This window comes from Lacerta agilis, chromosome 3 (assembly GCF_009819535.1).
Source record: "Lacerta agilis isolate rLacAgi1 chromosome 3, rLacAgi1.pri, whole genome shotgun sequence".
Lineage (NCBI taxonomy): Eukaryota > Metazoa > Chordata > Lepidosauria > Squamata > Lacertidae > Lacerta > Lacerta agilis.
In genome coordinates, this window is record NC_046314.1 from 4,772,361 (window position 1) to 4,784,914 (window position 12,554).

The 12,554-nt window shown below is 44.4% G+C and overlaps 1 pseudogene; it reads left to right on the plus strand.

Annotated features, from left to right (window-relative positions):
- The first annotated feature begins 10,522 nt into the window (after nucleotides 1-10,522).
- LOC117044533 lies at nucleotides 10,523-12,408 on the plus strand (annotated as a pseudogene).
- The last annotated feature ends 146 nt before the right edge of the window (nucleotides 12,409-12,554 follow it).

Genomic DNA, 12,554 nt, shown 5'->3' on the forward strand with positions numbered 1-12,554 from the left:
CTTTGTAACTATTTTCTTAACATTCACCACTATTCTTAATAATCATTAAAATACTAACTGATCATATATAATTCATTACTCATAAAAACATATCTCTAGGCATTTACCGTATATCGCGGCGTATAAGGCGACTCGGCGTATAAGACGACCCCCCAACTTTTAATGTGAAAAAACAGAGTTTGGGGTATACTCACCCAGCCCGGGATCCATGGCTGCTGAGGCGGCGGCAGCGGCGGGGAGAGCGTCCCCCGCGCCACACAGGAGATTTCCGCACTTGCCGCCCAAGCGCACAGCGGCCCCCATGGCTGCTGAGGCGGCGGCAGCGACGAGAAGCTCCCCGTCGGCGCAAAGGAGGCCTCCGCGCTTCCCGCTGAAGCGCAGGACGGCCTCCACGGCTGCTGAGGCGTCGGCAGCGACGCCTGGGGCAGCGACGAGAAGCTCCCCGTCGCCGCAAAGGAGGCCTCCGCGCTTCCTGCTGAAGCGCAGGACGGCCTCCACGGCTGCTGAGGCGTCGGCAGCGACGCCTGGGGCAGCGACGAGAAGCTCCCCGTCGCTGCAAAGGAGGCCTCCGCGCTTCCTGCTGAAGCGCAGGACGGCCTCCACGGCTGCTGAGGCGTCGGCAGCGACGCCTGGGGCAGTGGGGAGAACCTCCCCGCCGCGCTTGCCGCCCACGCCGAGCCCGGGCTCCATGGCGGCTGAGGCAGCGGTTGCGGCTGGAGCGCCGGGGAGAGGCTCCATGCAGCCAGTGGCGGGGCGGAACTCCGGGTCATGATGTTGCCGGCGTACAAGACGACCCCCGACTTCAGAGAAGATTTTTCGGGCTTAAAAAGTCGTCTTATACGCCGCGATATACGGTATACCTATTCTAAACCATTCATAACATTACTTCTTATATACTATTTTCAACTAACATCAACTAGCTAAAGCCTGTTAAACAAAGCAGTTCTGCTTTAAATATCTAATTTTTCACGATTTTTTAAATAGTCCTTAAATTTCTTCCAATCCTGTTGCACCTTCTCCTCCCTCTGGTCTCGGAGTCTCACGGTCAGCTCAGCGAGTTCCATATAATCCATCAACTTCATCTGCCAATCTTCCACTGTCGGGAGCTCTTCACCTTTCCAGTTTCTTGCAAGTAAAATTCCTGCAAGTAAAACTTTCCAGGATGTACAATTTGTTGCTAGAGTGGCATACAAAAGATGAAATGGTTAAATCTGCAATGATAGATTGGGCAAAAGATGTTGGTCATAATATTATGATGGATGACTGGGAGAAGTTGTGGAAGGAAGGTATCAAATTTACTGCTTGCAATGTATTAAGAGAGAATATTATGAAAATGATATATACATGGTATTTAACACCAGTGAAGTTAGCTAAGATATATCATGCTACAAGTAATTTGTGTTGGAAATGCAAAACTGCGGAAGGTACCTTTTATCATATGTGGTGGACATGCCCTAAGGTTAAGGCTTTCTGGGAGAAGATTTATAATGAATTAAAGAAGGTAATGAAAATTACCTTTATTAAGAAACCAGAGGCCTGCCTTTTGAGCATGACCAATCATGAGATACCCAGTCAGGACAGAGTGTATGCCACAACAGCTGCTAGAATTTTACTTGCCTAGCTCTTTGTATCTCCTTCCAAACTTCCCCATTTCTTGAACTGAATCAATTTTGAACTTCTTATCTTTATAATAGAATGATACACCTTGGGGGTATTCCCATCTGAACCTTATCTTATTTATCTCCAATGTCTTTGTCAATCCCTTGTAAACATTTCTTTTTATGCAAAATTCTTTTCGGAATGTCTCTGAAGGCTATTATTTGTTTGCCATTAATAATCCATTTTGACTCCCTACTTTTCCTCAGGATTTCATTTCTAAGTACCACAGAGCCCAATGTTACCAAACAATCTCCTGGATTTTTTTTTTGTTCTACCTTGAGGTGGATTGGCCCTTATTCTGAAAACATTTATTATCTGCTCTTCAATTTCTTCTGTTTTCCAACCCAACAAATTTGCTATTTCTTTACTTATTTTTGCTCTCAAATCTTCTCCTTCCTCTTCTATTAACCCCCTTATTTTCACATTCTGTGCTTTTTGGTTCATTTCTAATAATGCCAAATTATCCAGTGTCAGCTCCTGTACTATTTCAAGCTCATCCATTTTTCCTTTCAGCTTCTCCTCCTCCTTCTTATTTTCTCTTACTTCTTTTTGTGCTTTCTTAGTCTGCTCTTCAACTGTGTGTATTTTAGTATTCAATTCTTTCATTTGACCAGTAAACTCTGTTACAATTTCAGTCAACTTTTCCCTGATATTCATTTCACTTTCTTTCATTTCCCTCCTTATCTCTCTTATTTCTGTCAATATTTTAGCCATATCCCCCTCTCCCTCAATGTCAGCCTTCGAGGGCCTTCTCTCACTTGGTGTTGCTATTTTTGTTCCTTTATGTGCCATTTCTTAACTTTTACTCTTTGGTTTCTCTATTACTGTATTGAGAGGTTTTTCTCAAACTGGCCACCAGGGGTCTCTTGTCTCCCTTCCCTTGTATTTTAAACCCCAATAACTGTTCAATTGTATACCTTCTAGGTCCGGACCTCAGATTGTACTATGCAGCAGCATGTCTGTGCTGGATAAAGGACTGGTGTTTATTGGAAAACAAAGAACTGTTGGAACTAGAAGGATTCAGGAATATTACAGGGTGGCATTCATATTTGTTACAGGAAAAAAAGGGAAGTAATAAAGAATTTACTGACCACATAATTAAAAAATCCCTATACAAAATTTGGATAGAATTTAAAGATTTGATTGAACCAAAAGTACCATGGTGGGCATCGCCATTAGAGATGACGGCGATGAATAATAAAATTAAGGAAGGAAAATTGTTGACCTATCAAGATTTGTTAGTGAAAGAAAATGACCAATGGGTTTTGAAACCGTATCAACAAATTAAACATCAATGTGCAAGTTGGTTACATTACTATCAGATACAGAATATATTTAAAAAACACAAGGAAATAGGATTTGTAGGGAAAAAAATCAAAATTACAAGAATTTCTATTAGAAAATTCGAATAAACCATTATCAAAAATATATAAATTTTTACTTGAATGGGAATTAAAGGATGAAGAAGTAAAATGTGTAATGACGAAATGGGCACAAGATCTAGGGAGACCCATATATAGGGATCAATGGGATAAATTATGGAAAAATAATATGAAATTTACAGCATGTTCTGGAATTAAAGAGAACATGATGAAACTGGTATATAGATGGCACTTTACCCCAGAGAAGTTGGCAAAAATATATGGAACAAATTCGGGTAAGTGCTGGAAATGTCAAAATGGAATAGGTACGTATTTCCACTGTTGGTGGAAATGCCCAAAGATTTATGAATTTTGGAATATTATATATGAAAATTTGAAAAAAATGTTGGAAATTACATTTGGGAAAAAACCTGAAATATTTCTATTAAGTATGACCCCTGAGAATATTCCTGAAGACAGAAAAAACATCCTTTTGTATGCATGTGCTGCAGCTAGGATACTTATAGCTAAAACCTGGAAAGGAGAAAAAATACCAACAGTCCAAGAATGGCAAATTAAGCTAATAGAATATATGAATTTAGCAAGGATGACAGCAGCAATAAGAGACATACAAAAACAGAAAACAAAAGCAGAATGGAAATATGTGGATGAATATTTTAAAAAAGAAGGTTTGGAAACGGAACTAATGATTTGCTTAGATTAAGTTACGCACGTGGGAGATTTAAATTATATATATATATATATATATATATATATATATATATATATATATATATATATGTATGTATATATATATGTATATATATATATGTGCTGTTTTTTGTTCGTTTGTAAGAATGAGAGTAACTAAATTATTAGTTAGAGTAATGAAATGAGTATAATACTAAGAAAACCATTGTAGAAGCAATATGAAGTCATATTTTAAAGTTGATGTATAATTTGAAAGAGATTATTGTAAATTTATGTTTATTATTTGTGCGATGTAAGATTTAATGTTTTGTTTTGTTTTATGTTTGAAATCCTTTTTTTAAAGAAACACAAATTTAATAAAGACTTATTTTAATTTAAAAAAAAAATTGTATACCTTCTACACACCACAAATGTCGATACAGAAATTATAAATATAGTCCATGATACCCCCCCCTCAGTTCTTTAAACTGACGATCTTGCCTCTGCTGTCGCAATTCTGCCTTTCTTTCTTCTCTCTTTGTCAGCGATTCTCCCTCCTCTCTTCCTCCTCCTTTCCTGGAAGACGCTGCAGATTTGGGGGTTTGCCTCCTCCGTTATTATAAATGTCCTTTATTTACTGTCCTTTCTTGCCAAGAGGGTTTATTCCTGAAGTAACTAGGTCAAATCTTGCAACAAAGTCCCAGCGGAGTCAAATAGAGTTCAAAATGGAGCCCATACAGTCCTGAACGTAGCGAGCAGTTTAAATACAGTTCAAGATATGGCCGATACAGTTCTGAATGTAGCAAATAGTTCAAAATGCAACAGTTACTTCCATACAATAGTCTTTCTGAGTGGCTTAGGAATAGCAAATTTCGGCTGCTACCTTGCAGCTCGGCTTCTCAGGAAAGTGAAGCAATTTAGCCATGCTCATTACCGCAACTCAGCAGTTCGTTCCTCTCCTAGCTCAGCGTCCCGCGCCATTTTCTCACGCAGTTTCCGACAGGTTTCCTTTCTGCCGTGCTTTCACAACTCCCGGTTTTCCTCTTTTTTCCTTAATTTTCTTTGCTGGAGAGCCACCTGGACGCTGTCGTGTCCTATGTCCCCTGGACTTTATTGTCCTGGGTTTCGGGGTTTGTTGAGCCCTTACAAAACCCCCTTTTCTCCTGTAAAGCTCGGGGTCTCTCCAGAGGAGATCACCCGCGCTCCTCTTCTTCGACGGAAGCCTCTTCTTCGACATCCTCGAGGATGAGCTCTTCTGAAAGGAAAAGAAGAGAAGACTGGCAGTTAGACTTTGGTACACACACACACACACACACACACCCACGCAGACAGGGGGGGGGAGAGAGAGAGACTTCCCAAACATAGACATGGAAATGAACATTACCTTCTTGTTTTCTCCCAGGTGGTGGGGAGGAGGACACGGGAGCCTGCAGGGAAACAAAGAGCCACCGATTATTTATCTAACCCTCAAAATAGGCCTCCGACAGAGACCTTTCCTAAGAAACCTTAGGGACTGGCTGAAGGGTTGTCAGACGAAAAACTCACTAGACGAAAGGCACTCGCTAGCGGAAGGCTGCCCCGCAAGACGAATTTCGCAATGGGGCTGCCTCGCAAGAGGGAAATTTTTTTTTTGGGTCAAACCGCTATTTTCCCGTTGGTGCTTCGCAAGACGAAAAATTTGCTATACGACAGCACTCGCAGAACGAATTATTTTCGTCTTGCGAGGCACCACTGTAGTTGTAAATAAACGGTTTCAAATGGAAACGGAGTCCAGCCTCCTTACTCACAAGAAACCACTACACTAACCTTACAAGGGTCTTACCTTTTTAGTTTTCAGGAAAAGAGGGCCGGAGGGGGAGGGGGAGGGGGAAGTGGTGGGCGAGGGGGAAGGGGGGGTGGTGGGCAAGGGGGAGGAGTCCGGGGCAGGGGAAACTTTGTTTCTTTTTCCCATGCGGAACACTCTTTTGAGTCTGGAAAACCTAGAAAAGAAAGAGAAAAATGTGAGAAATGGGGCTGATCTGTGTCCCCATAGATTTATTGATAACAGCAATATGTGTGGTATTGGCTTAGGCCAGTGGTGTCCAAACTTTTTTCAAAGAAATCCAGATTTGATGAAGTGAGGGGCCGACCAAAGTTATTAAGCTTTTTTTAAGATTGAAGTTGTTGAGGTTTCTTAAAGGATTTCACCTCAGGAAATAAACTGACACGGGCTGGATTAAACCGACTGGTGGGCCAGATTAGCCCCCCCCCCCCCAAACGGACTTTGCACATGCCTGGTTTAGGCATTGTTAATAACTATATCTGACTCCTGCCCGCCTTGCAGGAAGTCTGGAAGTGTAAACCACCAACAGAGGGAGGTCTGTCGATGTCGACCAACTGAAGCTCACCCCGGGGTTCCCACTGGGTCCTGGCCTGGCCCTAGCCTCCCAAGCAGACTTCAGACCAGACCCACGGATTCCTTTACCGGAATACCCTTGTACCTGGAGGGGCAGGTGATGGCCGCACCTTCCCTCCCCCACACTTCACTAAGCCAGTGCCTAACCGCCGAACCTTGCAAAGTTGTGACGATTGCTAAGAGGTAGGTGAAAACCAAGAGGCCAATACCAATTTGCCAAATGGGAAAAAATCCCACCCAGGCCCTGTTCCAAAACAGGCGACCAACTAAAATCCAGAGCAAGGCCAAAGCACACACCTAAATCTAGGGCGGGCGGGTGTTTGGCGGCGCGAAGCCAGGTAAACCCCCGCCCATGACGCGCCGCCACCGTTTAAAGGCCCCCCCCCCTTGATCACACCACCTGTCCCAATTGGCCAACAGGCCATGGTGTGATCATGGGGCCATAGCACAGCTCGGCTCCTCCCCCACCCTTCCCAAGGAAGGGGGGCTGCACCTATAGCCTGTGCGCAACGCAGACCCTCAATTAAGGGGATCCAATATGCTGAAAGAAACCCTACTTACATCTTCGCTCACTTCTCTCTGTCACAGAATGATCCAAGCATAGGAGATCCCCAGGCCTTCTAGAGCCAGCAGAGGGAGGTGTCACAATGAACCTCGTGATGCGGCAACCTGGGCCCTGAGAAAACCAGCAGCCACAAGCCCTGCTCCTCTTGAGTGACGTGACTAAGTTTTCTCACATGGTTTTCTTCCACGTTCCACTTTATATCAATATGCTAAATGTGCCTATTCCTTTGGATTCCAGCTGCAGTTGTTCCTGCACCAACTGAGCGCTAGCTATCTCCTATACCTGTCTCATACCATCCAACATTTCTCCCATTCAAATAGGAAGGTCTTATTCCATGATGATGACGATGATTCTGACTGGGTTGTCTCAGCCACTCTGGGCAGTTTCCAGCATGTACCAAAACAGAATAAAACATTAAATCACCACTTCAATATCATGTCCCAATGCTCTAAGGCAGAGCTTTCCAGATCGGCAAGAGCCAATGGTGCAAGGTGCACAGGTGCAAGAGCATAGGTGCAAGGGCCCAGCCAGTAGGGAATCAAACTTGTGACTATTCCCTGTGTTTGACGATAAGGGCTGCAAATATGTGAACCAGGAAGAGGCATGGTGTTCATCAGCCATGACACCCACATTCCTGCAGTTCACCTGAACTGGGCGGGGGGGGGGGAGTGAGGTTGGGGCTGTGCAGACACACAGGTGGAGCCAATCCAGCTCTTCCACCCATGTCCACACACAGCCGCAATCTCACCTCTGCCCCATCCAGGAAAGCTGCGGCATCACCTGTGTTAGGGGTGCAGCTCTGCCCCATGGCACCAACCACAACTGATCAGACAGACATTTATTTCAACGCTAGCATGGTAATTTTGGCTTCTTGTGAGACTTCTGGAATTGAATTGAATGAAAGGGAGAAAAATAAAAGTAGGCACTCCCTACTTGTTTTTTTTACCACACAGCTATGGTGTTGCTAAAACGATCCCAGGCTCCTGTCTTCAAAGCTGATAGACCTTTAAATTTTCACCTTAGGCAAGCCAGAACAGGTAAGTATGAATCAAATTTATCTGTAGAAGCTATTATGATGATAGCAAAATATTATTGCTTTCTTTAACACATTATATAGCTTGGAAGTCCATAAAAGTTCATAAAACCAAACAAAATGAATATTGAGGATTGCTTTCTTGAAAGCATCACCACCAAAGACTGTGTGTTAGTCTCCTGGCATGGGCGTAGGGAGGAGGCCAGGGGAGAATCAGCTGTGGAGTCCCAGAGCGGGTAATCTTTATAAAACAGGGAGGGGGGGAGAAGGGAAGTAAAAGATCAAGCTGAGTTCAAATTAAAGGCCAGGCGGAATAGCTCTGTCTTTCAGGCCCGGCGGAAGGAGGTTAAGTCCTGCAGGGCCCTAGTCTCGTGGGACAGAGCATTCCACCAGGTCGGAGCCATCACTGAAAAGGCCTTGGCCCTGGTGGAGGATAGTCTGGCTTCCTTAGGGCCTGGGTCCTCTAAACTATGGTTATTCATGGACCTTAATGTCCTCTGCGGGGCATACCAGGAGAGGCGGTCCCGTAAATACGAGGGCCCTAGGCCATAAAGGGCTTTAAAGGTCAAAACCAGAACCTTGAACCTGACCCTATACTCCACCGGGAGCCAGTGCAACTGGTAAAGCACTGGGTGAATATGCTCCCATGGCAGGAACCCTGTGAGGAGCCTCGCTGCAGCATTCTGCACCCGCTGGAGTTTCTGGGTCAGTTTCAAGGGCGGCCCCACGTAGTGCAAATTACAGTAGTCAAGCCTGGAGGTGACCGTCGCATGGATCACTGTGGCCAGATCGGGGCAGGAAAGGTATGGGACCAACTATTTAATGTGGCAAAGATGGAAAAATGTCGCCTTAGCTGTTGCTGTAACCTGCGCCTCCATGGAAAGGGAGGCGTCAAGGATTACACCCAAACCCTTCACGAAAGGCACTGGCACTAATTGGGCCCCTGCAAGAGAAGGGAGTTGGTCCCTCATCCCCATGCCATCCCGAACCAGCCAGAGGACCTCTGTCTTTGAAGGATTGAGTTGGCACAGACGTGTGAAATGAGTGCAGGGACTGAAAAGGTCATATGAAAGCTTTTATCTGCGGTGGTTGCAATGCCCCCCTCCCCTGTTGAAGCCATCACTAGATACTGTGGTCATGGGCTAGTTTTTGAAAGCTCCCTCCATCATGGTTAAGGTGTCTATTTGTGTAAGTAAAAGGTAAAGGTACATCTGACTGTTGGGTCAGGTCGCGGACGACTGGGATTGCGGTGCTCATCTCGCTTTACTGGCCAAGGGAGCTGGTGTTTGTCCGTAGACAGCTTCTGGGGTCATGTGGCCAGCATGACTAAGCCACTTCTGGCGAAACCAGAGCAGCGCACGGAAACACCGTTTGCCTTCCTGCCGGAGTGGTACCTATTTATCTACTTGCAATTTGACGTGCTTTCGAACTGCTAGGTGGGCAGGAACTGGGAAAGAACAACGGGAGCTCACCCTGTCGTGGGGTTTAGACCACCCACCCACGTCCCTACATATGTGTGTAAGTAAAACCATATTATCTTAAAGACTCCGCTGCACCACATTTTCCAAAGGAAATATGAACCCTGGTTAAGGGCGAAGACTTACACCCCTGGCATAGATTGGGGTGGCCCATAACAACATGTTCTTTTCACATGTACATGGTAGAGAAAGGGTTCTGTCCTATTTTCTGTTGTTCACCCTCCGGAGCAGATCTGTGGAGCAGGCACAAGGAGAGAAGCAGCAATGGTTGTTCTGTACACAAACAGAAGTTCTAGTGCTAGTGGAACTACTTCTCTGGACACCACCCTTTCTTTTAAACCTTCTTTCAAGGTACTCGGGACAACTGTGTCCAGAGCTGACAACAAACTGGTAGTGCAATCCTATAGACATCTACTGAAATGTAAGGCTAGTTGACTTCATTGTGACTTACTTTCGGGTAATTGTTATTGGATTACAACCTATATCAAGCATTGGACCAGGTGGGTGCAGATACTACTTAATAGATTTCACTGAGGCCATGAAACCTTGAGCCTTGGCTATCCAGGTTTAGGGGTAGAGGAGGAAGAGAGCTTGAATGTTGAGACTCACAGAATCATAAGCTTGGGAGTGTCCAGAACCATATTCACGATCACTTCCATCCATTTTGTGTTGTCCGAAAATCTGCTATTGAGAACAGAGTTTGCACCAACAAGGTTGTCTGGAGTGGACAGCCTTCTCGCCCTCCCCACTTCTTAGTACTCTAGGGATTGCTATTCTCGGGAATGTCAGGAGACCCCACCAACATTTTCTTTTGTATGGACATTTCAATTCACCTTTTACAATGTCAAGAAAATAACTCTCCAGTGTTGAAGAGAGCATACCACAGGTATCAAGACTAGATGCTAGAAAGTGACTGATTTGTGGCTGAAATAGAATCCACCTTTGTTCTGACCCTTACCTGTCCTGCAGTCACAAATCCACTGATATAAATTCACAAACTGTTTCATGTTACTTGGGGTAACACATCACCTAATTGTGGAGATGTTTGTTGACGGGTTATGAACTCCTGAAAACCACACTTCTTCCTTCCTCCTCCTCCTCCTCCCTCCAGGCATCCTGACAGTTCTGGGGAATTCAGCTATCCTGGCAGAAGCTTTGAAGCGCTCCTCCCATCTCAGGTCACCTGAGCTCCTAATTTGGCTGTAACCAATCTTGGAATGGCCATTATCATGTATCCCCCTGGCTATTGCTTCTGCCTGAAACCATGCCTGGCTGGGGGGGGGGGGCGATGCAACTTGCATTTATTATGCCCTGATGGGTTTCCTTTTGGGTGTCGCCAGCATGATGACCTTATCTGTGACGGCTGTAACTCGCTTTCTTGTAACCCACTCATCAAAGTCCAATAGTGAGTAGCAAAGCACAGAAGGGTGGCAAAGGTGAAAGAGTTTCAAAGCTTTAGACTTCATGTCAAGGCCAAAGGAACAATATTTTAAAGACCTTTTCTGTGTGTTTATAGATCAGATATATTCAGCATTACTGCAGTGAACAATGGGGGTGGATATACAGTCTGGCTGTAAATATGTTTTGGGCAGTAAATTGAAACACATAATACCATGTAGGAGTTAGCACTGTGGTGCTGGTGTGAAAAACACTGTTCTTGTTTACACTGGCTGTGTACCTCTGCTATTAGCCAAAGACAGTTAGCCACATCTGGTGACCAATGGAAATGTCCTAAGCTTCCCTGAGAATGCTTCAAGGAGGCCTACAAATGTTGTCAGGCAATATACACCAAGGTATCACCCTAGGCGAGTGTGTTCTACAGTATGTCTATATAGCCACAAGTCAAAAGAATTATTCTTATACATAATGTCTCCACAGCCCAAGCAAAGGGTCATGGCTTCCAGAGCATGCAGAAGATCCCATGCTCAGTCCTTGCCATCTCCAAATAGAACCTGGGAAGTCTGAAACCCAGGAGAGCTGGACAACAGAGCTATCGGGAGAATTGCCCGGCAGATTTCTACGCTATTCAAATAGTGTTGGTGTCTGTAGTCTCTTTTCTTTTCTTAGGTAATACAATCAACAGAAAGTCATCCATGTTTCTATTGCCTTAATCTGTGTGTATGCAGCCCTCGGGGCCATGTTGCCTCTGCTAGGCTGGGGGCAGAACCATTTGGCACTTCCTGCACCATAGCCTGGAGCCAGTTCCATAACTCGTCTTAATGGGCTTCCCTTTATTCTCAGCATGTTCATTCTGTGTACCATTTCCCACCAATTACCACCATCATGTGTCACTTGGGTATAGTCTGGTGGGTTCCTGAAACCTCTCAAGAGATGCATAACTTCAACAGGACTTCAAATGCAGCATAGCTGGAGAAGAAGTTGACATTGGTGGGTCTGTGTTGTCAGGAGCAGAGTATTTTTGTATTTTACAGAGCACAGGAACACAATGTTCCTTTGACTCAGACATGAATTCTGTCCCTGTGGATTGAAAATTGCCCAAATATTGGGGAAATGCCAAAGCACTTATGGGTGCTATGGACTGGGCTGTTTGTGTGTGTTTGCCTTCATTTATAGTTTGTGTTCCAGACATTGAGCAACTCCCCTGTTTTTCATTGGTATGAAAGTTATGAGATGCTAAAGCCCAGCATATTTTCTTCTATAGGACTATAATTTGAAACAGGTGACATTCCATTATGATGCAAAACACCTGATAAACACAAAGGATGCTGTTCTTAATTTCTTATCCTGATCTTGTGTTATTTTACACGGCTGAAGGTATGCTGTACTGCAGAGGATGCTGCTTTTGGGTCTTAGGATAAAATGAACAGACAGCCCAAATTGAATGCAAGAGCCAATTGTTTAAATATCTCTTAAATGTTAAGGCACTAATCCATTTCTTTCTCACCAATTCGAAATAACAGTTAGAGAAGGAGAAAATATAAAAAGCCAGCCAATAACTAATCATAACTGATGGCTGTACTGATCAGTGTGGGATTCCTCAGCGCGTGGACACCATATGCCGCAGTCAGCTTCTGGTCAATATTTCACTCCAGTGAATCAATACCACCCATTGTTACCTTGTTGCCAATTTCACTCCAGTGAATCAATACCACCCATCGTTACCTTGTTGCCATGTCTTTTTGCTAAATCCTCAACAGCCTACAACCCTTTTCATTTACTATACTTTCAGGAAAACTTTCTGGCGTGAAATTAAGCGTTTACTTTAGCACCAAGCATACCACCAATAGCCATGTGTCAGGAAGGGATAACACACACATTTCTTCATTCAGAAAGACATACGGTGGAGAAGGAAATGGATATTTGTCAATCTGACAGGCAAACAAAGCTACGGCAATGAGACTGGACCCAAAGG